The sequence below is a fragment of the Carcharodon carcharias genome, chromosome 26, assembly GCF_017639515.1.
Source record: "Carcharodon carcharias isolate sCarCar2 chromosome 26, sCarCar2.pri, whole genome shotgun sequence".
NCBI lineage: Eukaryota > Metazoa > Chordata > Chondrichthyes > Lamniformes > Lamnidae > Carcharodon > Carcharodon carcharias.
This window is the reverse complement of record NC_054492.1, coordinates 14,143,235-14,166,867: the sequence shown is the minus strand read 5'-3', so window position 1 is coordinate 14,166,867 and position 23,633 is coordinate 14,143,235. Positions and strand designations below refer to the sequence as shown.

The 23,633-nt window shown below is 44.7% G+C and overlaps 1 protein-coding gene across 3 annotated transcripts in view; it reads right to left on the bottom strand.

Annotated features, from left to right (window-relative positions):
- Nucleotides 1-8,121, bottom strand: part of LOC121270006 (multiple C2 and transmembrane domain-containing protein 2-like) — a 483,534-nt gene extending 475,413 nt beyond the window's left edge. For all 3 annotated transcript variants that reach the window (XM_041175251.1, XM_041175254.1, XM_041175252.1), the window contains exon 1: nt 7,973-8,121. The gene's annotated coding sequence lies outside the window, so the exon portion shown is untranslated. The remainder of the gene's footprint in view (nt 1-7,972) is intronic.
- Between the last annotated feature and the right edge of the window lie 15,512 nt (nt 8,122-23,633).

Below are 23,633 nucleotides of genomic sequence, written 5' to 3'. Positions count from 1 at the left end.
CTCGACCTGTATCATTTTTTTTAAAAAGAAAGAAAAATTGTACATTGCGCCCTTCAACACAAAAAGACAACAGGATATTTTTTTAAAGAAAAAGTCTGTCAGCTGAACTGGTGAAACGAGCTAGGTGGCAAGTTTGCAGACATAAGGAAAAAGGACTGAAAGACTAAGGTTAGCCACACTCAAATATTCATCAGGTATAGCGTCACCATTATTGGTTCAACAGACCCAAGCCCCAAATGAGGTGCCTATGGGACTGATCGGATGGCTCTACGGGGAGCTGGCATGGATTCGATAGGCTGAATGATCTCCTTCTGAGCTGCACTGACTCCCTAACACCAAAGCAGATGCTCCAGCTAGATCAGCCAGATGTTTACAATGAGGTTACTGGCCATGCCTCGCCCATACCAGATATCTTAAAATAAAGATTATTTAAAAAGATAAAAGGGTGGATTTTTTTTTGGAAGGGGGGGGGGGGGGGGGGGTAGTTAAAAGTGCGGGGTGGGGGGACAGGCTGTATCGTTTCAGCTGTCCCAGGTATTCAGGTCTATCAAAGAAGTGACTGGAACTAAATACAGGGAGGGACATGAGTGACGCCATATTACCCATTTTTTGTCCTTGCCCCCTTCACAATTTCAGCCCAGATATGTGGTGCAGGCAAAGCAAGATCCGGTGCACAAAGTTGGAAGGCTCCTCCCTTACTAAAAACAAATCACTGTTTAAAAATTAAAAGCAGCCCATTAAGGAAACCCATTAGGTGACTTTGGCCAGGTTAGTAGCCCTGCCTAACCCCATCCCTTTTATAGCGGATAAGGAGGAGTTCAGAATACACTTTTGAAAACAGATAGAGAGTAGGAATTGCAAAGTTCTTGCCAACTTCAGTCATTGAAAGACATTCCATCTTCAATACGACGAGTCATTCCTTGTCCCATTGTTTTACATGAAAAGATGGAAAAAACTGAAGACAAGGTTCAACTGACTTACATTATGGATTGTGTTATAACGAAGGGTCTTATACCGAGGCTAGGTTTCACAGGCAAATAATGTTGATCTTTGGCTGTGGCACTCAGACTTTAATAGCTCACGTACACAGTTCATTTATTACCAATAGCTTCCTCTTAACTCACTATTAAACAAGAAGCAGACACTGACAAACAGTAGAATAGAAATGAGGGGAAGTTATATTCAAACTGCAGGGTGATCTGCTCAGACCATTCCTTGGGAGTACAGCATCCAAACCTAGTTGTCGATTAACTAGGGAGTACAAAAGCTGGAGATAATTCAAAGAACAGCTGCTCCGAGGTTGATGTCAGAACTGCAAGGAAGACTGGAGAAGCTAGAGCTTGGCTTCTCATTTTTTACAAAGAGCTGATACCCATCCTAAACATCTTCCAGTTCTGACAAACCGTCATCGACCCAAAACGTTCACGTTTCTTGCGCTCTCCACAGATGCTGCCTGACCTGCTGAGTGTTCCCAGCATTTTCTGCTTCTGTGTCCAGCACCCTCAGTATTTAGCATTTGTTTAAAACATTCAGCCGCAGCGTCAAAGACACTGAACCTTGCAGTTCAGTTACTCAAGTGTTTAAACCCACTGAAGCAATATAAGAATGATTGCCAATAATTATGAGTAAGAGTGTGTGCATGTATACGTGCGCATGCGTGCGTGCACACAGAGTTTAGATTTTATTTATACTACACCTGACATTTTACTGAAAGCAAATCCCAGCACCTCAATCCCTTTATTTTGGTTTATTTCAGGTGAACTTGCCCCCTCAATAGTTTCCCATCAGTTCACCATGAAATTATCTCCACTGGCTGGCCAACAGGTTTTTTTTTGACATTGATTCAACACAAAAAAAAACAGCCAATGTGCAATCTTGAGAAAAATGATTGTATTGCTGGTTAAAACTGTCAATGGCAGCAAACTCAAACAGAACAACAAAGCCTAGTATAACCCAGTTAGCTGAGAACCTTAGTTTCCGTATCGAGATGAGAAATGAAACTATAAAACAACAAAGTGCAGGAGCCTTAACCTGTCAGAGATCATCCTGGCAATTTGAGGATTAATACTGCTTGCTTTGTACAAATAATCTTGTTTTACATAAGTGCAAGCTTTAACCGCCATCGATGTTGGTACTGAAACTTCATAACATTGCTTTTCACATCTAGATGAATGACCATGATCAGGACCATCAATCTGTCAGCAGACACACAAAGAAATCAGGACCAAAAGCAGCTGATTTCAACAACATCCAGTATACCTGTTCTAAACAGAGCAAGACTCCCAAATATAACAGAAGAAATCACATTAATCCAAGTCATTCAAGGTCAATCTCTTTCTTTGGGAAATACCTACAGAGAGTGGAGGAGATGCCACTTAGGAGAGGCAGCAGAGTGTAACTTGCACAAAATTACAGTTTGCCATTTTAACGTGTGAACCCTCAACATACTCTGCAACTGGTCCTTTAATGGAGGTGTTAACTCACTGAAAATGAACAGGTTAATTAATGCCTGTTTTGGACAGAAGAACATTGCGTGGATGTATTGGATGCCTGAGTGCAAATACCACATTCTGAATGTGCGGCTTTTACACTACACTGAGGTTGGAGAAGCTGGAGTGGTTCTGCTCGAGATTGGGGGGAGATTTGATAGAGGTGGACAAGATGACATGAAATAGGCAAAGGAGAGCTATTCCCATTAGCTAAGGGCACAAGGACTAGGGGACACAGATTGAAGTCTTTTGGTAAAGGATGCAGGGGGAATATGAAAAAATAACTTTTTTTAAAAAAAATGTAGCAAGTGGTAATGACTTGGAACTTGCTGCCCAAAAAATTGGAGGTGGGGGGGTGCTGGAAGCGGAGATAATCAATGATTACAAAAGGAAATTGATGGGAGCTTGAAAGAAATAAACTTGCAGGGTTATGGGGATAGGGTAAGGGAACAGAGCTGACTGGATTGTTCTACATAGAGTCAGCATGACTCAATCGGCTGAATGGCCTCCTTCTATGCTGAAGTGACTCAATCCATAAGAACTGACAGTAGATAACACTCGGTCCATGATCCCCTGCACTGGATTTGATATGTGGGAATCAGAGAGGAACTGTCCAGAGTCCTATATCTCTTATTGGGCTTGTGTTTCTCGTCCTCTGATTTTTTTTTGAAGATTACATGGCTATGGGGGGGGGCGGTGGTGGGCCAGAAGGATTGTTTAGTCACCATGTTCCTATCTTTATGGAGAGCGGCAGGCCTGATGGGCTTGCTGCTCTTTACCTGCCGGTCAATTTCATGTTATCACAGTGCAAATGCAGCCATAGTATCATGACACAACCTGGCACGAGTGAAACAGTGCAGGTCCCTGAAACCAGCAGTCTGACTTCACTTCAGTCAGTTTTGGTATTCACATGCGAATTACACTACACAATATCTGCCATGCAAAATAATTTAGGCTTTGCATTGACGCTAAACCCATGAGTTATGAGCACATCTGTGCAGTGCAGGGATTTGAACAGGAATATTAAGGGTTATACTCTTATGCTAAAACAAATCCCTGAGTCGCTTCAAATCGGGCCTCCTAACAAGGTCACAAGCATTGTGCATGCGTCATGGACTCTCCCCAAGGACAATAACATTCCTTGACCCTCTTCTTATAACTTATGCTGCGTCAGCCTCCTGATTCCGAAGGTTCAAGTACCAGCCCAAAGATCTGAATTAAAAATCCAGCCTGACACTCCAGCGCAGTACAGAGGGACTGTCACACTGTCACAGGTGCCACCTTTCAGATGAGGCATTCAAGCAAGGCTCCATCTGCCCTCTCAAGTGGACACAAGATATCCCATAACACTATTTCTAAGATGAACAGGGATGTTATCCATGATGTCCTGGTCAATACTTATCCCTTAACCTGCAGCTCTGGAACAGATTTGGTTATTATCTCCTTCCTATCTGCAAATTGGCTGTAAAGTGCTTTGGGACATCCTGAGGTTTTGAAAGGTGTTATATAAATGTCAGTCTTCCTTTCATGGCCTCGATCCTAACATAATTATCACTTTTCCTTAACCTTTTCAACAAATCAATCTTCATTTTTAAATTAAGGACTCCAAAAACTGCATACAATATTCCAAATATTCCAAATGTAGAGTTACTGATGAGTTTACGCAAGTTAAAAATCCACCTAATTCAATACAAATTCAATCTTGTACATGCTGTGTCCTGTACTTTCATCATTTAATGAAATACTCAGAAACATTCCATGTTAATTAGTTGTTGGATGATAAGTTTTCAATTTGCCTTGTGGTTGGGATACTTTAATGGTCTCTATTCCACACATCTAACATTTAGTTAATGATTCCTTTCGGGGATAAACAATCTCACTGCTAACAAAAACACTTAAAATGCAAAAAGCACAGTAAAGGCTGACTAGGAACTCTTTTGATCAAGTGCAAGGTATTTTTTTTACATAAGATTTGTTCACGGGATGTGGGCATCACTGGCTAGGCCAGCATTTATTGCCCATTCCCTAGTTGCCTTTGCGAAGGTGGAGGTGAGCTACCATCTTGAACTGCTGTAGTCCAGGTGGTGTATGAATACCCTAAGTGCTGTTAATAAACCACAACCCAAAATAGAAAAATATCAGTCAGTCCTGAGATTGCTCCCAAGTGTCCATTAATGCTGAAATTTTGCAGAGCATTCACCAGTAAATAGTATAACCTCTATCACCAGCTACAGAATGAAGAACAAATTTATCATCCATTTAACTCCACAGCATGCACTAAAGGATGATGTCCCTTCCAGGCAGGGATTTGAAGCTTTTGTTTTAAATGCAGGCATTATGACAAGGATTAAATTTCTCTTGGCAAAGCTTAAGAGGTAATTCCAAGTAAATCTGCAATAAAAATCAGGAATGTGGTATGTTGGGGAATGCCACTTTTACTTTTTCAGGACAAAGGCATAAAACAACAATGTGCATTTATATAGCGTCTTTAACACTGCAAAAAGTCACAAGAGTGTGGTCAAACAAATATTATACCAAATCACATAAGGAGATGTTAGGACTGATGGTCAAAGGGAAAGGTTTTACACGAGGGTCATAGATGTCATGATAGAATTGCCACAAGAGTCTCCAGCTACAATTTCGGCAAGAAACCCAGTGGAAAAGTTTAAGAAGCTGTTTACACCATTTCTCAACAGTCTCCACTGTCAAAGTTATGGTTAATTACTGGTGTTTTGCTTCGTCTCCATCAACATATCCTCCACATGAGGCCAGATGATTCAATCGATGGAATCTGTTTCCACCAACCAGAACCTAACAATTTGCTGCTTTAAAAAAAAAATCCCCATCTCTCAGGGCACCTCGAACCTGCCAGAACCTCCTGTACACTTGATCCTGGCAAATCTTGTGGTGAGGTTGGGCGGTGGGGGGGATGTGAGGTGTGAGGCAGTGGGGTGTCCCGGGAAGGGGAAAGAGAGATAAATAATGTCAATATAAAGACTATCTAATCTAGTATTATTAAAACTATTATTATATATTTGCTGAAAAGAGAGACATGTTGCCAAAGCTTTTCGTCTTGCACTCATCAGGACAAACGCAAGAATGCTAAATTTCAACAATCACAACAATTTACACTACAGGAGAAGGGGGCGCTAACAGGTTGGAATTAGACTCTGACTGGCAGAGCGATGCCAAGGAAAGAGCAATGGGGAACTATAACTGGTATTCTGTACTACCAATCAACTGATTCACTCGAGCTTGTGACTTGGCTTATTTATGCTTGCTAGAAGTGGTATACGTTCATACACAGGGACCCATTCTCTGCAAACAAAAGGAATATATATGTTCAACTTTCACCTTTTTTTGAATCACCTGGATGCCAGGGTAGCCTATTGTTCCCTTTTTCTCTAATGGCAACGCCTTGGCCAATCAGAGTTAGTTTGCCAGCCAATCAGCACCCTTTTCTCCTGTAGTAGAAAGTGTTGTGATTGTTTGAAATTTGGCATTCTTGTGATTGTCCGGATGATTTCAAGGCGAAAAGCTTCAACACTTTTTTCAGTCTCTGCTTTCTGCAATATTCAAGTTCTGTACTACTAAGCGACTGATAATACATACACACAAATATAAAAGATAACCACTAATAAATTCATTTGGGATTTCAAGGTAAACTTCTTTAACCAGAGAGCGATGTGAAAGTAGAACTCACTACCACAAGTAGTAATTGAGATGAATATCATAAATGACCAAAATAGCATGGATGCATTTAAAGGGAAGCTGGGTAAACATGAAAGAGAACAGAACGGAAAAATAATCAAGTTGGGAGATGGTGGTAGAGTGGTAATATCGCTAGTCCAGAGGCTCAGCCAAATGCTCTGGGGGCATGGGTTCAAATCCCACCATGGCAGCTGGTGGAACTTAAATTCAATTAATTTTGAAAATCTGGAATAACCATAAAATAAAGCTATCATCAATTGTTACAAAAGCCCATCTGGTTCACTAATTCCCCTTTAGAAAGAGGAAATCTGCTGTTCTTACCCGGTCTGACCTACATGTGACTCCAGACCCACAGCAATGTGGTTGACTCTTCGCTGCATTTGGGATGCTAGCAACGTCACACAAATTTTAAATAACGATGAAGATGGGTGGGAGGAGGCTTCTATGGAACATTAACACTGGCAATGGGCATGCTGGGTTAAATGGGCATGTTCCTGTGCTGGAAAATTTGAAAGTTACTGTTGAATCTGTTTCCACCAACCAGCACGTTCCAGATCCTAACAATCTGCTGCTTAAAAAAAAAAATCACCATCTCTCCACTCGATCCTTCGCCACTCATTTTAAACCTGCACCCTCTGGTTACCAATCGTATCACCACTGGGAATGGGGCCATTATCATGACATAAACTATGTATACACACATCACACAAGGTCACGACAATGTGGGCTGCCAAACGCTGATGAAGATGTAAAGACTTTTTGCGGCAATAATGTAATGAAGTACTATTTTTATATGATTAGAATGAATCATTCATTGATAATGTGAGCAAAGCCTAGAAATCACAGTTGGTAATGTCATGGTAAAATGCTAAATGTTTCTCTCGTGACATTCCCGTTTAGAATTGGTGAGTAATGTCTCCAACTAATGTTAGCAACAGCAACTTGTGAATTCACAACGGTTCGTGGTGTAGCAAGAGGCAGGCATTATTTAGTAACAGGTTACCCACAGCACAGCATGATTCACTGTTACAGTTTGCAGGGCAGTTTGAGAAGAATATAATCCCTCCAGTGAAGTGGCAGACGTGCAACAGAGTATAGACCCTGTAACATTGCATCAATGGACTGGATGGAGGGACAGGAGGAGAGATAGCTAATTCTTCACAAGCCTGAAACAGCTGAAGTGCCAGATTCAATGGGGAGCCAATCTGCTCCATCACTCATTCACTCACACATACACACACAGAGAGAGAGGCAGATACAACCACCTACAGTAGGTGGGGATATAAATCCTGCCCCCTTCAATCGTTCCACCCAGTCAGTGATGGGTTAAACAGAAATTTCTCTCTGGTGAGAGAAATGCAACAACAACAAAAAAATAAATAAATTAAATGTAAAATGCAGAAATATTTGTCCACCACATTCAAAAGTTCAGCAAAGCCTAAACTCCACTGACCAACTTATTTTGTTTGAAAAAAGGGAGTGCAGCTGGGTGGATCCCCCCCTCTAACATGAGGTTTAAAACCTGCATCTTGAAATTATAGCAGCGACAGAAAAGACGGGTTAAAATGCAACAATCAGGGGAAAAAAAAGATGCACAGACCTTCCGCACAGACCATCTCTCTCTGTGCCTAAGGGCTGATTGTAGCTGTAGCTGTAGCTGCTGCTCCCCCTCTCTCTCTCTCTCTCTAACCTCACTCAGGGGGAAGCTCCCAAACTCACTCACTCCCCTCACTCACTCACTTCCTCGTCCACACGCGATTTACAAATTTTACCTTTTAAAGGGGAGGTGCTCGCCTCTGCCGACTGTAAATGCTGCAGCCCTGCCAGACACCAGGGAGGGTGCAGTGCCTGCAACCTCTTCTCTCTTTGCAACCTCTTCTCTTTTTGCAATCTTCTCTTTGTCTGCATCAGTCGGAAATATGGATCTGTGCCCACACACACTCCCTTTTAAATATTGTCCCACCCACAGATAGGAGGGGCAACACAGCCCAGAATGTATTTTTCTTCCCCCCCACTGCAGCATTCTAGTTCCTTTATGGATTTTCTTTTAACTCTCAATGTTCTTACAGCAAAAGTACATGAGATTTAGCTTTATCAATACTTAACAGACCATCATTTTTGAAAAAGATACCAGAACAAGTACCTGCCCCACCACCCCCCCACCCTCCCCCATCTCAAAATTGTTCTGGCTGCCAGCACTGGATAAGCTGAAATCTCCTCCAAATAAATTTTATGAAGACAGGATCCTCTTCAGTCCCCCATTCTAAACTCTGTTCCCTAGTTACTGACTCCATCCCTCTCCCTGTCTGAGTCTGAACCAGGCAGTTGGCAACCTTGGTCTCATATTTAATCTCAAGTGCAGCTTCCTCCCACACCTTCACACCTTGACTAAAACCATCTACTTCCACTTCAGCTGCATTATTATCCAACTTTGGCCTTTCCTCAGCTGATCTGCGAATGAAACCCTCATTCATGACCTTGTTACCTCCATTATTCCAGAGTACTCCTGGCTGATCCCCCACATGTTACCCTCCATAAGCCTGCGATCATCCAAAACTCCTGCTGCCTCGAGTCCTGCTCACTGACCTACATTAGACCCCAGTCAAGAAATGGCTCAATTTTAAAATGACCATCCTTGTTTTCAAATCATGGCATGGCCTCGCCCCTCCATATTTTTACAACCCTCCAGATCTCTTCGCAACACTAATTCTGGCATCTTGAGTATGCCCGATTTTAATTACCTCACCATTGGCCTTCAACTACCTCGGTCCTGTTGTATGGTGTTGTTTGCGCCTGCATGCCATTGTAATGTGAAGCTGTTCGGCAGAGCAAGGATTAACGTGGGACTGGAGAATAGCACCGCCCGCTGTATGGTGTATAGAGTCAGGTGGTAATAGACCCTGAGAGAACAGTCAAGAGAGAGAGGACCCTCTGGAAGCAGCCTACCTGCATGGCGAGCAGCACCATGCAAGACAGTAACCTAGGATATGTAAATAGTTAAAGATTACCAAAAAACAGTTCATGTTTAAACATGCAACATCATCCTTTCTCTACTGCAACAGGCCCTAAACTTTGGAATTCCCTCCCTGTATCACTTCACTTCCCTTTCTTTAAAACACTTCTTAAACCTTGACCAAGCTTTTGGCCAGCACCTCTAAAATCTCCTTACGTGGCTCAGTATTAAAGTTTATTCTGTAGCCCTCCTGTGAATCCCTTGGGCCTTTTTACTATGTTAAAGCTGCTACATAAAGATAAGTTGTTGTTATTTGCAAAGACACTCAGCCTCCAAAGAAGCACATTGTACAGACGTACCGGCCAGGATTTTCTGGCTCCAGACGGAGAATGTGGCAGGCCAGCCGAAGGTCCATTGACTTTCTGCAGGACCGGATGATCTCAGCGGCAAATCCTCAGTTCACAGGGGAACTCGTCCATTATCTAGCCCCAATTCACAGAGGCTCCATTCCTCTCTAATCTCCCCTCTCACAAGGGCCCCCCCCCCATTTGACAGAGATAATTTCTCTCATTCCCTCTCTCTGGTCTCACTATCCCATTTAGACAGGCAGTCTTTCTCTCCAAATGCCTCCTGCATTTACAGAGGAATTCTCTCCTCTCCTTCCCTGGTGCTGTTTATCTTTCATCCCTTAATCCAGGCTCCCTCCGACAGTACGGTTTCCCTGGCAGCAGGTCCTGCTCTCTCGGCCATGGATGGAAATTTCTGATTTGCTAAAACTATCAGAAGGTTCAAAGTTACTGCCCACAGAAAAAAAATCATCTCATTGAGTAAAGTGATGGTATCATTATCAAACTGAAGCTTGGGCCAACACCAGGGTACAAACCAACACCTGATTCCCTGCCCGGATCCTTGAGTGTGAAATCGCCCTGTAACATAGGAACATAGGACTTTGGGGCAGGAGTAGGCCATTTGGCCCTTGGAGTCTGCTCCACCAATAAGATCATGGCTGATCTGGTTCTGGGCTCAACTCCACTTTCCTATCTGCCTCCCATAACCCTTGACTCCCTTGTCTATCAAAGATTTATATAACTCAGCCTTGGATAAATTCAATGACCCAACCTCCAGTGCTTTCTGGGGAAGAGAATTGCACGGACTAATGACCCTCTGAGAGAAAAAAAAATCCTCATCTCCAAATTAAAAGGAAGACCTCATATTTTTAATCCGTGTCCCCAATTCTAGTCTTCCCCACAAGAAGAAACACCCTCCGAGTCTCCACCCTGTCAAGTCCCTTCAGGATCTCATGGCCAGAATTTTATGCGCCTCCCCCACCCCCCACCCCCGGTCCCCGCCCCTAGCACCCACCCGACGGGTTCTGAGGGGAGAATGCCCCTGCTCCATCAGTAACTATTGATAAAAGTTTATTGCCGGTGGAAAAATGAATCAGCAAATTTTCCTAAGTATTTATAGAAAATGGAAAATCTATGGAGGATCAAGTATGCTGATTGGCTAAAAAGCATATTTACAAAAATCATTGGCCGGGATTTTCCAGCCCTGCCATGATGTGACCCGCCACAGGATGCGGCAGCCCAGCCAGAATTCCATTGGCTTTCAATGGGACCGGACAATCCTGGCAGCGGATTATCCCACCCATTGTCTTATTTAAACCAGCTAGCAGACTTTGTTTAATGCCCTATTGGTCAAAAAACAATCAACCACCCTAATCGGTGGAACTTTAAATGCAGGTCCCATCTGCTCTCTAAGTGGATATAAAAGATCCCATGCCGCTATTTTGAGGAAGAACTGGGGAGTTCTCCTCAGTATCATGGCCAATTTTACAGGTTATTGGGTTGTTATCTCATTGCTCCTTGTGGGAGTTTGCTGTGGGCAAATTGACTACACTTCAAAAAGTGCCTCACTGGCTGTAAAACATTGAAGTAGTGAAAGGTACTATATAAATGCAAGTTTTTATTTATTATTAGGAAAGACAGACCTGGTGATGGAAGCTGGCTTTTGTTGGAGTAACATTGACCTATGTTGGCAGGGGTCCAAATCATTGACAATTGGTGACAATTAAAGGTAAAGCAACCTCACCTGTACAGTGTCCAATTTTAAAGTAAAATATCAGAGTGAAACAGTGAATACTGCAAGTTCAGGAGACCAAGAGCCAGAGTTAAGCTTGGATTATTTGTACAGAAAGGCCATTGACCTGAAACACTAACTCTATTTTTTTTCAGAAGCTGCCTGAGCTGCTTTTTTTTGTTATTATTTCAGATTCTCAACATTTGTAGAATCTTTTTCATTCTTTCACGGGATGTGGGTGAAGCTGGTAACACAAGCATTTGTTGCCCATCCCTAATTGGTCTTGAACTGAGTAGCTTGCTAGGCCATTTCAGAGGGTGGGTTAAGAGTCAACTGCATTACTGTGGATCTGGAGTCACGTGTAGGCCAGAACGGGTAAGGATGGCAGATTTCCCTCCCTAAAGGACTTTAGTGAACCAGATGGGTTTTGAACTATCATTCAATCGATGGTAGTTTGATGGCCACTATTACTGAGGTTTTCTTTCAATTCCAGATTTAATTGAATTTAAATTCCAGCAGCTGCTGTGATGGGGTTTGAGGCTGTATCCCCAGAGCCTCTGGATTGCTAGTCCAATGACATTACCACTATACAATCATCTTCCCCAAGATCCCCCACACCACCCACCCACCCACCACCCCCCCCCCCACCCCCCCAACCCCACCAACCCCACTACCCCCCCTCCCCAGTCTTGCTGTTGTTTTAGATTTGTATCGTCTGCCACTGGAACAAGGTAATGAAGGAGTAGGTCTTTCTGGTTGGGAGTGCTCAACCAGACCGGAATAGAAAGCCCAGTGTGAGGATAAAGAGGATGAATAAGAGTGATAATGCCAGGACTGGAGGGAAGAAAACATGAGTGTTGCAGATGAATAAAGCACATATACCTGAACTGGCAGAGATGGTGACTACCCGTCCACTTCCAAAGCCTGAGCTTTGTAATCCACAACAAGTGGGATAAGGAATTGTAACAGAGGGATTGTTCATGTTACTGAAGTCTCCTGATGGACCGAATGGAATAGGGGATACCAAGAGTCCAATGATCCTTTGACCTGATGCCGGAAGGTGCAGGAGAGGAATGGAGATACAAGGAGTGATTGTGCAAATCTCATTCTCCCAGCCGAGGGAAGCCCTGCAGAGAGAATGGGCCAGAGACCAGCCTACAAGGATGTAGACTCAATTCTTCAACTTCTTGCTAGGAACACAAAGGAGCAAAGTAATTGGACACTGGCAGTGCAGATTGAAGGCAGACTGATATAAAAACAGAAAATGCTGGAAATACTCAGCAGCCCTGGCAGCATCTGTGGAAAGAGAATTTTAATGCTTTTGACTCGAATATGGCTCTTCTTCAAATCTGAAGGAATGTGGAAATGTAACGAGTGTTGTGCCGTTGAAGGGGGGGAAGGGGGAGGAAGGGCAAAAGGGAAGGTCTGGGATGGGGTGGAGGGCAGGAGAGATTGAATAACAAAGGCAAAGTGAGTGGTATTGTTTGCAGTAAAAAGACTAAACATTTTTCCAGAGTGAGTGTGAATGGCAGAATTATAAACAACTCTGTCCAACAGCAAAAACATGACAAACAAGACTAAGGCTAGAAATGCTGGAAAAACTCAGCAGGTCTGGCATCTTCTGTGGAGAGGGAAACCAAGCAGATCTCCAGCATCCACAGTATTTTGTTTTTATTAAGATTAAGACTGGCACATGACAAAAAAAACAGGATCAAATTCATGGCTTGAGTTTGTTGAACTGAATGTTGAGTCCAGAAGGCTGTAGTGCAAGTGTAATTGGAAGATGGGGCACCTAACTGACTGAAATATTGGTTTGCCGGGTGAAAATATTAAAGGTTATAAAATATGACAGCAACAAGATGAATTTATGTAGAACGTTTCTTGCAGTGAAACACCGCAGGGTGCTTCGAGGCAGCATCATGGAACAAAATGTGACACTGGGTCACATAAGGAGATATTAGGACAGATGAACAAATACTTGGCAGGAGAGGCAGGTATTAAGGAATGTCTTACAGGAGGAGAGAAAGGTAGAGAGGTTTGGGGACTGAATTCCAAAGCTTGGGGCCCAGGCATCTGAAGGGGCAGTTGCCAATGGGCATAGATTCACAGGGCAGAATTTTACAGCCCCATTGCAGAGGGGGCAGGGGTGTAAAATGCAGTGAGCCATTCAAAAATCTGTTGGCTTTGGTTGGACCGTAAAATCCTGCCAGCATTAAATTCTGCCTGTTGAGTCATAACTATACAGAAGGAGGCAATCTGGCTCATCAAGTCCATGCTGGCTCTCTGTAGAGCAGTCCAGTTAGTCCCATTCCCCCACTCTGTCCCTGTTAGCCTTCAAGTTTATTTCCCTCATGTGTCTATTCAATTTCCTTTGGAAATCATTAATCGCCTTCAGAGTAATGAAAATCAAGGTGCCAGAATTGGATGAGTGCAGCAGAGACCTCAGGGGCTTGATGGGCTGGAGGAATGCAGCAATTAACGTTACAAGGGCCATTTTCTGGTGGATCTGAGAGATATCTGGGTAAGGATAATGAATCAGATGGCCAAGTGAGATCATCATTTCAACAACAACTTGCATTTAGATAGTGTCTCTAATGTCCCATAGCACTTCACAGCAGTTTAATCAGACAGAATTGGATGTGAAGGAAATATTTTAAGTGGACCCACCAAAAGCTTGGTCAAAGTGATGAGTTTTAAGGATGGCATTTTAGGAAGATCGGCAGATCGAGAGGGGTGGGCTTTCGAGAGGAAATTCTAGAGGGTGGGTCCTAGATGACTGAAGGTAGGACTGTTGATGGTTGGATAAAGGGAAGAGATATAGGAACAGAGAGTTCAGGAAAGTTGTAGAGCTGGAGGTAGTTACGGAGATAGGGAGGAGCAAGGCCATTAAGGGGTTTAAACACAAGGATCAACATTTAAAATTGGAAGTATTGGGGGACCAAGAGCCAATGCCAACTGGTGAGTGGGGGGTTTTTGCAGAGTTTTGAATGAGCTAAAGTTTAGAAGGTGGAGGATGAGAAACCGTCCAGGAGAGCAATGAAACAGTTAAATCTGCAAGAGATAAAGATATGGCTGAGAGTTTCAGCTGTGGATAAGCTGTTGAAACTCAGAGACAGATGCTGTTACAGAGATGGCGGACAGTCTTTATGTTGGGGGGTCGGAAGCTTAGCTCAGTGTTACATAGGAATCTGAGGTTGCAAATATTCTGGATCAGCCCTGACAATGGCTGTAAGAAGGGGTAGAATCGGTGGTGCGTTACGGAGTTTGGGGAGAGGACCTGATGTTTCAGTCTTCACAAAGTTCAAGTGGATAAGATTGAAGCTCATTTAAGATTGGGCATTGGATAAACAATCCGACAACATAGGGGAGGGGTTGTGGAAGGTGGTGAAGATGTAGGGCTGGGTGTTGTTGACACACTTGTGGGTCTGGATTTACCATCCAGGGTAGGACCTGGGGCCAAACAGTCACCGATGTGTCATTTCCCCAGAAGGCCAATTAATGGCCACAGGGTTTGCCATCCAATTAAGGAAGGTGGGCGGGCTCTCGAAATTGGAAGCCAATCAGAGGTTTTCCAGCTTGAAAGAAGCTGCAGCAAGGCAGATAAGTCAGAGAGAGGGTGTTTCAACATGGAGGAGCTGTTTCTCCAACTTTTAAAAATCTTAAATTAAAAATGATTTTTGAAGCCAGCCTACCACTGTGGGTCTGCTTCGTTGGCACTCCAACCACTAACATTCACTCCATCCACCACTGACACACAATGGCAGCAGTATGTACCATCTACAAGATGCACTGCAAGAACCCACCAAGGGTCCTTAGACAGCACCTTCCAAATCCATGAACGCTACCATCTAGAAGGACAAGGACACAGACACATGGGAACAGCACCACCTGGAAGTTCCCCTCCAAGCCACACACCATCCTGACTTGAAAAGATGTCACCATTCCGTCACTGTCACTGGGTCAAAATCCTGGAACTCTCTCCCTAACAGCACTGTAGATATACCTACACCGCATGGACTGCAGCGGTTCAAGAAGGCAGCTCACCACCACCTTCTCAAGGGCCATTAGAGATGGGCAATAAATGCTGGCCTAGCCAGCGATGTCTACATCCCATTAATGAATAACAAAAAAAGGTTGGGATTGTTGGGGGGGGAACTCCCTGCACCTAGGCAGACAGATAGGGCCTCTAGGCCTGCCTAGAGTGCTGCAAACCCCTTCCAGACCTGTGCTGTGGGCCTACTTCCAGGTGTGTAAACTGTCCCCCACCACCTGAGGGAACCTGTAGATCAACTGGGAAATCCCAGTCAGCCTCCATTAACAGGCTTTAAGTGGTCAATAGGCTACCCACATCATGCAGGTGGGTGGCCCTGCCGGCCCTCTAACCTGTCTCCAGGAAAATAACCCAGAGGCAGAAATGGAGCCGGCAACTGATTTGAGGCCAGTGGGGCTAATTTAGCTCCTACCCACCTCCCACCCTAGTCCCGGCAGTTGCTGAAAATCCAGCCCTTGGAAGCCAAGTCCATGTCTGCAGATAATGTTGCCATGTTGATGAGGACAGATCCTTGAGAGACTCCGAAGGTGACGTGTGGGAAGAGAACTCATTGTCAGAGGTGCTGTGACTACAGTTGGATAAGTAGAATCGAGCAATGACAATCCCACTGAACAGAACAACAGGGGAAGGGCATTGGCAAAGGATGATACGGTTGGACCATGTCAAAGGCTGCAGAGAGCTCAAGGACAATGTCATCATCACAGTGGAAGTCATTTGCCACTTTGAATGGAGCTGTTTGAGTGTTGTGGCAGAGAAGGAAACCTGATTGGAGAGACACAAACATGGAATTGGAGGAAAGATGAACACAGGCTTGGGAGGAGGTGGTGTTGTGGCTCAATAGGTAATGCCTCCCCCACCTCTGAACCAGAAGATCTATGTTCAAGTCCTACACCAGGACTTGTTGGCCACAGAAGGAGTGCTCGGGGTGTGGTTTAACAGGTTGCTAACACTTCTCCAAAGGGGGAAAAAAGTGTATGCAGGTAAAATACAAACAAATTTGGGAATCAACAAGATATTGAAGGACTTTGGGAAGAAAAGAGATTGGAGATGAAGCATGAGTTTGCAAGGGAAAATAAGGCATGGGTGATGATGACTATTTTGAAGGTGGAGAGGACAATGAGTAACCGAGGAGATGGGGACCAAGAATTTGGATGATCTGGAGTTTGGTGGGAATGGATTAAGGGAGCAGGAGATGGATCTCAGGGGCAAAATATTGGCGAAAATCCATAGACTGCTAATTTTAAGGGGAGGGTGCACAAGGGATATATAAAAGCGAGCTGAAAAACTACAGTGTCTTTTGGCTACAAACACTGCACCTCCAGCCATGAGGTTAGGGTGGAGCGGGTGGTAGGAAGTATTGCCACGGAGGATGACTTCAGTAAGCGGGCAAGGTATCACTCGTTGTGAGCTAAGATTCAGTCAAAGCCAAGGTGTCAATGCAATTGCTTGTAATAAGTTTGTGCATGGCAGGGGTGTTGTTCCTGGGTGAACAGACATTCTGGAGAGCAGTGTAAAGAGGGATGGCATTGGTCCACTGTCAGAGTCTAAGAGGGCAGTGGTGGCTCAGATGAGCAACACAAGAAGGTAGTTGGTAAGGTCCACTCCCATGGAGAGGGTGGTGTGAGAGGGAGGGGGCAACTGGGATTGCTGTTTGAAGTGACGGCATTCAAGGGGTGTTGAAGCCAGCAATTGCGACAGCAGAGTAGGAAGGCCCAGTGATGGGTAGGGTAGAGACTGAGGGGAGGAGGGAGGGGAATAAAACACCTAAAAGAGGAGAAAAGAATGTCAGCACGACTGAACAACAGGGAGGGAGGAGACAGGAAAAAGAGCTGAGAAGGGTTAAGAAAAAAACAAAGAGCGATGCAAGATGTGGGCTCAGCGAGCAAAGTGACACAGGGAATTTGAGTTACTCAGGCATGGCAGATTATATGTAATGTGTCCCAGTCCCCCCCAGTCCAAATGTCCTGTATCTAATTGGTCAGATATTGTTACACTCAATACATTCGGTGCCTTAAAGCTGTGACAAGATGTTACAATAATGAATTAGCCAACTGTCGGCCCACAGGTGGAACATGTCACTGGATCAACAGCCTCACTGAACTCTAAACTACTCTTCAAAGCAAGGTTTAATCCCTTGTGGGGGTGGATTAATGGAGCCGACAAGATTGGGGAATGTGGTGGGCGAGGTGACTGAATTAGGGGAGAGCTGGAATTTTGAATTCCTGGCGGGTTGGGATTCAGAAATAAAGCCAGCGGTGTGTTTGCGATGTGTCAGGTCTCATTCCAGCCTGTGGCGGCTTTCGACATTTGCATGCCATGAATACTCCTTTCTGTAAGACTTTTTATAATAACGCCCTACCTTCAAAATCAGTGACACATGAGAATCTCCTGGCACCCGGTTCATGTTTGTTTAAAGCGGGTGTGCAGTTGTGTTTGGAATCAGCAGTTTTCCTCGTTGAACTGTATAAGGCAAGGGGGATGGGGGATGGGGGTTGGGGAGCAGGAGAATGCCGGCTTGCATGGAGTCTCGGGACTAGCAAGGATGATTTTGGGGGGGACAGGGCATGGAGGAGGGAAGGGCCTGATATTTGGATGCGGTGGGGAGGGGGAGGGGTGTGCGGGGGGTGGTGGGAACAGTCAGTCAAGGTAAGAAAGTGAGGAGCCTAAAGGGTGGTTTCAGTCCTGGCCCACATGTGGGTCCATCTCAGAGTGCTGGTGGCGAGTTCATCTGCAACACTTCAATTGTCCCCACTGAGAGTGATCTCGGACGATATCCTTCACATTGCATTAAAGGGAGGGCCAGCTGAGACTTCCATTGTACCATGTCCCGCAGGGTAGCGAGAGCAACATTGGCAGAGACATGAACATTCTGCAAAGAGCGAAAACAAAAATACAGCATTGGTTTTCCACAACAAAAGAAATGTGGCATCTCCCTGTAACCATCGATGCCTGTCAACCATGAGGCGTGCCCCAAAAAATTTCGCTCTCTGACTAAGCTAGTCTCAGTAAATAACAATGATGCGCACACATGAATAAAGTGAAACCAAGGTAATGTGGACGTTTCGCAAGTGAAATTTCATTTTGAAGAATACCTGTGCCATCTCTGAGCTCTCAAGTCTAATGTCAATGGTAATGTAGTTGGGAAGGAAAGTTCTGGCTGTGATACAGAGCTTCCCTGTGTGTTCAGGAGACTCTATTATAGGTCACCCATTGCTGCAGCATTGTCAGCTTACAGGGGGTTTCACCACTAAAAGGCTTCCCCTACCATGTGACTGCACATGTCTTCCGTTCACGCCGCCAGCGCTTTAAATTTTAATTGTAATCGTGTGGGAACCAGCAACAAGTAAGAAAACTTATGTAGCGCCCACTTCCTGTTCTGCAGTCAAGAACGACATAGGCCACAGATAAAATTCAACCCCTTCTGCCACCTTCCAAAGAATGCATCATAGCATCTGCCTCCATTGGACAGAAGTTGTTATTTTTAGTGTGTCTCCCTCTGCTGTTTCATGGCTAAAGGCACCTCAGTCAATCTCTAGCTCAGCCAATGTAACCTCCTCTCTCTCAGTCAATGTGTAACCCTCTCTCTCACTGTCTCTGTCAATGTATAGCTCTCTCCTAGATGCAGTCTAACTCTCTTCTGTGTAGCTTATGCCTTCCAATCATTACCTCTGCCACCATTACATCCACCACAGCCTTTGGGAATCTTGGATCCATGGTCACTGTAGACCCAAGTTTCTGCCTTGACATTTCAAAGCTCCAGTCTGCATTCTCTTTCTTGTGCTCTGTCTCTCTGTTCCCTAATTCCCTCCACCCCCTCTCTCCCCTCTCTCTATCTACCTCCCCCTTTCACTTCTGAGTATCCTCCTGTGGTTGTGCTACTTTCAGCTCCTGCAGTTTTGCAATGGCTGCAGCAACAGTTAGCTAGCAACAGAATTCTCAGGGAATATTCAACAACCACCAACACCCCCCCACCCCCCCAACTCCTGCCCCCACCACCAATGCCCCGACCTCCTTGGGAAATGTAGTCAGGGTCCAGCAGGGACCACCTGCCAGGGCAGAAGACCCTCCCTTACTGAGGATGGCAGGAGAATCCAGGCCAGTGTTTGTCTCACTCTCCCTGACTCAGATAACATGCATTTGGTGTGCGAGGGGAATGCTGTGTGCAGATTGCACGGGAACTTTGATTGTTGTGCAGCCACACAGCTTACAGGGAACATTGGACATTGGGGTGCTATAGCTGTAGCTCGCTGTGGGCTGCAGCATGAGAGGGAGATGCAGCAGAGGCAGCAACGCAGAGGACAAGCTGCTCGCAGAGGGAAGAGGAAGGAAGGAGGCCGATGGATCATTCCTGTTCCGGTCGGAATTGGATTGCCTCGTCCGACTTTGGTTCCTGTGAACACAACCCCAAAGCTCCAATGCACAACAACCCAACACGTCCATTTCCCTGACCATCCCAGTGTTCTCTTGGCCACAAAACCGAAATAGAAGCCATCATAAAACAACCATTCCATATCAACTTTATCCAACAAAAGACCCATTATTCCTGACAAAACTCAGTGAGTCACCCTTTTGCATTCCCTTGTAGTGCATTTCTTCTGTGTACCTTTGTCTGTCCTAGTGTTCCTACACAGTGCTACCCCGGTGGCTGCCATTAGTGGAAGGTTGCTGACTTTGAGTTGGGGAGACGACAGATGGCTTTGGAGGACACCTTCAAACAGCTAGAAGGCCTGGCTTCAGTCTGCAGCATCTCAGCACTGGCTGGCAGACAACAGCAAGCATTGCACTGACAGTGACATTGGTGGGAACATGAATCCTGTCAGTCTAAGAGGGGACAGCAGGTTCATGCTCCATGGAGCCACTGCCACTTTCCTGGGGCAGCAGCTCAGCAACCCTCACAAGAGGCAGCACCTCATGGCTGAACTGCTGAGAGAGCCTGCAGGACCCTTTGAGGACTGGTGTCCACAGCTATGATGGCAGCAGTCTGAGCCTGCGTGGCAACCAGCAGAGATCTCATGACCTCAGCCTGTGCCTCCACTGCAGTGCTGAGATTTTGTGTAGCTTCTGCTGGTGCTGCAGGGAGCAGCCATGACAGCAGGCACCAGGTGCTGCATCGTGGGTAGCTCCATAGGTGCTTTCGTGGAGCTGACCACCACTTCCAGAGGATGGGCTCCAAGTTTGGCACAAAACCCTGTGCTCCATGACAATGATACCAGGCTCCCTGGCAGGCCTACCAATGTACCAAGCATCTCGGCCTCCCTCTGTAAGTCACCCCATCAACATGCTCATCTGAGCCCTCGGTAACAGAACTCATGTGCGACCTTGCCCTCTAGGGAGCCAGCGCTCGGGTTACCCTTAGACGTGTTCCGGCTGTAGGCCACATGTGCCCAATGGCTCACCACATGTAGATCTGCCTCTATGCTACCCTCTAAATTACAAACAGTGCCAGTGTTTGAGCTGGTGGCTATGAGTGTAAGATCAAGTGATGGTGCTCCACCATAATTATCCTGCTCCTCCTGCTCCTGCACCTTTGCCAGGCCAAGTGGCAGTTCTTGAGTATCTGAGGGGGAAGTGGGATGTGAGAATATGGATTAGGTAGGAACATATTGTCATTTTCTATGGTCTCAGCCCCATCCCTGGTCAAAGCCTAAGTGCCAGTTGTTCCAATTATGGTGAGCACTGTCTCCTTCATGGGGGTGAGGACATGCCTATCCCCAGCTGGTTAGTTGCTGCTCCCTCTGACTGTGCACCGCCTGGTCCTGCAATAAAGAGGGATGTGTGTCAGTGAATCTGGTGCAATATATTGGGGTGATGCAGCTCTCTTGGTTGAATAGCTGACAGCACATGCAAGCTGTAGATGTGATTGTGAGATTTGTACTCATGCTAATTGTGTGAGAGTGAGATGAAGTTATAGATGTGAGCTCTGAGTCATCACTGATCGAGATTGTTGATAGGTGAGTGAAGGGGATGTAGTGGAATGGAGCAGGGTATGAAGCCAGTGGTTTAGTTGTAAGGATGTAGCATTTGAAGATAAATTAACTGTTCTTGACATCTCACGTGAGGTCATTAAACCTTTTGCAAAACTGCATCCAGGTCCACAGAGGCGACACTGACCTCTTTGGCTATCTCCTTCCATTCTCCTCTAAACATCTGTCTGAATGGCCTCCTGACCCCATCTGGACATTGGACATTGGACTTTTCTCCTCCTCTCTGCTACCTGTACCAGGGTCTCAAATGCTGTATCAGTAAATCTAGGAACCTGCCCTGCTATGTTGAACCATCTTCACTCTTCTTGTGGTTCATACAGTCCTTTACAATGACTTCTAATACCTATTGCAGCCAGAATGCAACCTCCCTTTTAAGAGATGAATGTTGACTTTAAGTGGTGCAGGCTAGCTTTAAATGGTTCTCGTCTTGCACAAACTTGGGACACCAGCTCAGGAATGCAGTCACACAACAATGTATTTAACGTTGTGCTGCATGCCACTATTATTTAAATTAATAGGCAGAACAAAGTTTGCCTGCTGCATACATTACTTTGAATGGATGCTAATTAATAACGATCGTGATCTCCACGGTCATTTCTGGGAGCTATTGAATTTTTAGCTCAAACCATTAGGTCTTATCCCTTTCAGTCTAAATGCCCTTTTTTTAATGATGTTGCAGGTCTCAATTATTGACAAACAACCACTCAGGCGCTGAAAATGGGTGTTAAAAATTGTGGAGTCTAATTCCTTCAGATTTTAATTATTGTTGGGGAATTTTTTTAAAAGTATCAACTTTTAATTTTTTCCTTCTGTCTCTTTGTTCTCTCTCTCTTATCCCAATATTTATTTCCTATCTTTACTTCACTTTCTGTACTGATTCAACATTAAATTCACTGTTCTAACTTCCTAGTTCAGACTCTGCACTGCTGATGAACAATTCTTCAAGCACATTGGTTAAGGAGAGGCACAGTTGATTTTCCTATTCACAAAGGCCCCAGATTCCCTGAAGAGGATACTGCACTTAAAAATGCTCATAGAAATTAGATGAGCAAAGGCAAATCCAACAAATAAAGAGGACGGCTTTCACTCAGCAGCTATTGTAAATTCTGTCCCATTATTTAAATAATTTGAGTTCCACACACCCCATTAATGAAGATTGAGAAAAGCAGCCACAATGGGTGAGAATGAAATATTTTATAGACTATTCCACTGGATCTCCAATGGAATGGTACATAGAACCTTCTAGAAAAAAATGGCTGAGTGGTGACTTGATAAGGTCCTGTAAAATTATGAATGAGCTTGACAGGGTAGACATCGTGAAGATATTTCCACATGCAAAGGAGTCCAAAACTAAGGACTGTGATTACAAGATAGTCACTAATGAAAACCAATAGAGAATTCAAGAGAAACATCTTGACTCAAGGAGTGGTTAAAATTTGGGACTTACTATCACAAGAGTATTTGTGACAAATAGCATAGGTGCAGCCGAGGAGAATCCAGATCTGTACAGAGGGGGAAAAGGAATAGAAGGATATGTATTAGGTTGTGATGAAATCAGCTGGAAAGAGACTTGGTGGAACATAAGTACTAGCATGGACCAGTTGGACTGAATGGCCTATCTTAGGCCATTACATAGCATCTATTGTGTAGATGCTATGTAATCTTCTCAGAATGTTTTCTGGAATATTTCACAGTGGTCTGTGAGTCTGCACTCAAAATGTTCTCATTATTGTCTTTCCTGCCTGTGTTCGATGCTCCCACACACAGTTATAATTTGCCCATCAAAGTGGCTAAAAATGTCTGAAATGGCAATGAGTGGTTTTAAGATAGCAGAAATGAGCTCCCTTCTGCCCTTACAGTGGTTAGGAAGTCAGAGGAAATGCTAGCACTCTGACTAGTGTGGGAGAGAGCAATGATTACAGTGCCAAAGTAGCTTCAGATATTCATTTCAAACCCGATAACTATGAAAATGAAATCATTTTCTTTCATTTGAATTTGGCAGGAAGTAGGAGCAGGAGTGGGAGTGAAACTACAAGGTAAGCAGTTAGCAGCCAAATGCAGCTGAATGAAGGCTCCAAGTTCAGATTATCAGAGCTCATGATCCAAGCATGATTCTGCCAGCAGTCTTGATAAAGATTGTGGGTAGAAATTCACCTCGGCCAGTTGTGCAAAATGGTCAGGAGCGCATCAACCACCTTATACTTCACATCCCCAATGCCCTGATATTCAATGAAATGCAACGAAAACTTGAAGAACCCTCATCTTTTGAATCAGCATTCTTCTGCGTTCCACATTGAGTTCAACAATTTTAGATCATAACCTCAGCCTCCATTTTGTTTCATGTTTTGTCTCACACTTTTATTGTT